Raw genomic sequence first — 3,314 nt, 5'->3', positions numbered from 1 at the left:
TAAGCGTCTGCCTTCAGCTCAGGTCATGATCCTGGGGTCCTGGGATCGAGCCCCACATAGGGCTCCCTGCTCAGCGGGGAGTCTGTTTCTCCCTCTCCCTCTGCCCCTCTCACTCATGCTCTCTCTCAAATAAATAAATAAAATCTTAAAAAAAAAAAAAAGAACCAGGTTCTTGTGTGAGGCATTGAACTAGCAGACAGAGCCAAATATCACTGCCTTGAGACAAAGCTGCATAGATCTGAACAATTAGTAAAGTGGTGCGGTTTTATGATCAAAGGCCTTCAATGAATAATTAATAAAGGATGCTTTTAAGAATACAAAATAAAGGGCGCCTGGGTGGCTCAGTCGTTAAGCGTCTGCCTTCGGCTCGGGTCATGATCCCAGGGTCCTGGGATCGAGCCCCACATCGGGCTCCCTGCTCAGCGGGAAGCCTGCTTCTCCCTCTGCCGCTCCCCCTGCTTGTGCTCTCTCTCACTCTCTGTCAAATAAATAAATAAAATCTTTAAAAACAAAAGTACAAAATAAAGAAAAATTTAAAAATTAAAATAATAAAACAAAAGAATACAAAATAAATAGTAATACCTGACAGCAGTGAGTGACTAGGGTCCAGCCCCACCTCCAAGCCTGGGAGGAATTTGTTTCTGTCTCATAGCAGGGTCAGGTCAGGACTTGGGGAGTCCTTGTTTCCCTATTTAGCCATTCGGCCCCTTCACTGGCTCCCGTGGAAGCACTTAACTATTTACTGTGCAGAAGAGAAGCGTGGGGGGGCTCTAACCAGAGCCGAGATTGCTGAAATCTTGTTGGTCTGCCCGCTAGAATCAGAATCAGACTCAACAGCAGTGTGTGAAGCGAGGAGTGTTTTTGGCTACAGGAAACAGAAAGAACAAATCTCAGAGGATTAAACAAAGGGGTGTTGATTTTGTCACTCGACAAGAAGTCTGGATGTGGGCAGCAAGGGCCTGCCCTGGGATTCTGTGAGCCTCCTTTGGCCACAGCTCCAGATATCCCATCTGTACTCAGAACAGGAAGGGGGAGGAATGAACTCGGCCATATCTGCATCTTTTTTTTTTCTTTTTAAGATTTTTTATTTATTTGAGAGAGAGAGAGAGAGAGATCATGAGTGGGGGGAGGGCAGAGGGAGAAGCAGGGTCCCCGCTGAGCAGGGAGCCCGATGCAGGACTCGATCCCAGGACTCTGAGATCATGACCTGAGCCAAAATCAGATGCTTCACCGACTGAGCCACCCAGGTGCCCCCATATCCGCATCTTTTATGAAGAAAATAAACGTCTTCAAGGACCTACTCTCAGGTCTCATTGATCAGGACAGGCCAGACTGGTAGTAGACCGGGGTTTCTTAAACTCAGTACTATGGACCTTTGGCCTCGGTAATTCTGTGGTGTGTGGCCGTCCCGAGCACTGTAGGGTGTTCAGCAGCATCCCTGGCCTCTATTTACTAGATGCCAGCAGCCTCCAATTGTGACAACCAAGAATGTCACCGGATTCCCAAAGTCCCAAGCCCCTCTCCCACCCTTGAGAACCCCTGGATTGGACCAATCATGAGGCACTACTCGATGCTCGCTATGTTACCACCTTAAAAAAAAAATCAAAATGAGCAAAGGAAGAAAGAATAATACAATAAATAGTATAATGAACCCTCCCCCTGGATTCAATAATTTACATTTTGCTGTATTTGCTTTATCTATCTAGCTCAATCATTTGAAAGCAAATTGCAAACATCATATTTTGATCCCTAAAGAGTGATTCTTCTAGTCTTTCCTAAGAAGGGCATCCTCTTACACAACCACGATGCCATTATCATCCAGTACAATGAATAACCATAATTTTATCTATGATCCAGTCTACATTCAGATTTTCCTAATCGTCCCAAGAATGTCTGTATAGCCAATTTATTTTTTGAACCAGGATCCAATAAAGATTTATGCTGCATCTCTCCCCCTCCCGCTCCCTCCCCCTCTTCTCCCTTCCTCCCTACCACTCCCTCTCTCTCTCTCTCTCTCTCTGGTTGTCAAATGATCCTTTACTGAAACATTTTCCTTTCTAGTTCTTTTTTTTTTTTTTAAGATTTATTCATTTATTTGAGAGCAAGTGTGAGGGGGGAGGGGCAGAGGGAGAGCATCTCAAGCAGACTCCCCATTGAGCATGGACCCTGATGTGGGGCTCGATCCCAGGACCCCGAGACCATGACCTGAGCCGAAGGCAGACACTTAACGACTGAGCCACCCAGGCGCCCCTCCTTTCCAGTTCTTAAGTAGCTGGACATTCCCCGGATACCATGGCGGTGGTGGCCGTCAACACTGCAGCCCACAGGCTGGGCCAGTCCCTAGGGTCTCGCAATGGCTCCAGAGAGTTCTCTGGCCAAACATTAGTGGTGCATCTGTCGGGCAATGTTGACAATCTCACCAACGGGGATACTTCCACTGCACCTAATGTTTTTCTGCTTCTTTCTGTCTCTTGGATGTCCTTGAGGATTTTGATGACCCGGGTGGAGGCAGAAGGTACCACCTCAGTGTGGGCCTGTCCGGTTCTGGATGCTCAGTGACACCATCACCCTCAGACCCCTCCATCCATCGTCTGTTGCGTTGGCCATGTCGTCAGCAACTTTTATTGGACGGGGGCTGACCTTGGGGGCCGGGGCAGACATGGCACCGACTTCCCTACCAGTGTACCTCAGCGATATGACTTTGGAGAACCATAGTTAGGTGACCGTGGCTTAAGCCACCTCTGTAGGCGTGTTGTCAGGCCAGGGGGCCTCTCCCTTTGTTGCCGAGGGGAGTGCAAACCTTCTCTCCCTTCACTCAACACTCCTTCCTCTCTCAGTCCAGGACAATGCTCTGCCTTATTTTACTTCCTAAATAGTGACATTGACTTTGGAGAAGCAGGCCCACCGGATTCTGGATTCATCGGATTGTTTCCTCATGGATGTGCACCATTTTGAAAAATACAATACAAAGTAGAACAGATTTATTGTCTGGGATTTGCACTCCCTTCTCCACCCACCCCTCCCTTAGTCTTTCTGGCCCAGTTCACATCTCCACCGTGTCCTTGTGTTCAGGCTGAAGAGTTTACCTTCCTCTTCTCGAACCTCCAGCGGCGTCCATCAGCACCTACCATCGCTCAGCCTCCAAAACATAGGCGGACTCCGGCAGCCCTGCCAGCACCTTGGTCCAAGCCACCGATTTCCCTCCTCTTAATCCCCTAGCTGGTCCCTCTGCTCCCTCTGGGGCCCTGGACAAGCCACTCTCCTCCCAGCTGTGTGGGGCGCACAGATTTCCAGAAGGATGATGGCTTGAGCCC

General features: G+C 48.8%; 1 non-coding gene across 1 annotated transcript; it reads right to left on the bottom strand.

The window, feature by feature from the left end:
* Positions 1-2,693: 2,693 nt before the first annotated feature.
* LOC116649109 lies at positions 2,694-2,822 on the bottom strand. Its single transcript, XR_004302630.1, has one exon. It is a non-coding gene; the product is annotated as a U6atac minor spliceosomal RNA (small nuclear RNA).
* Between the last annotated feature and the right edge of the window lie 492 nt (positions 2,823-3,314).

Source organism: Phoca vitulina, unplaced genomic scaffold, assembly GCF_004348235.1.
Source record: "Phoca vitulina isolate PV1807 unplaced genomic scaffold, GSC_HSeal_1.0 scaffold46, whole genome shotgun sequence".
In the NCBI taxonomy this organism is placed as follows: domain Eukaryota; kingdom Metazoa; phylum Chordata; class Mammalia; order Carnivora; family Phocidae; genus Phoca; species Phoca vitulina.
The sequence above is the reverse complement of the archived record's forward strand: the minus strand, read 5'-3'. Positions and strand labels throughout refer to the sequence as shown.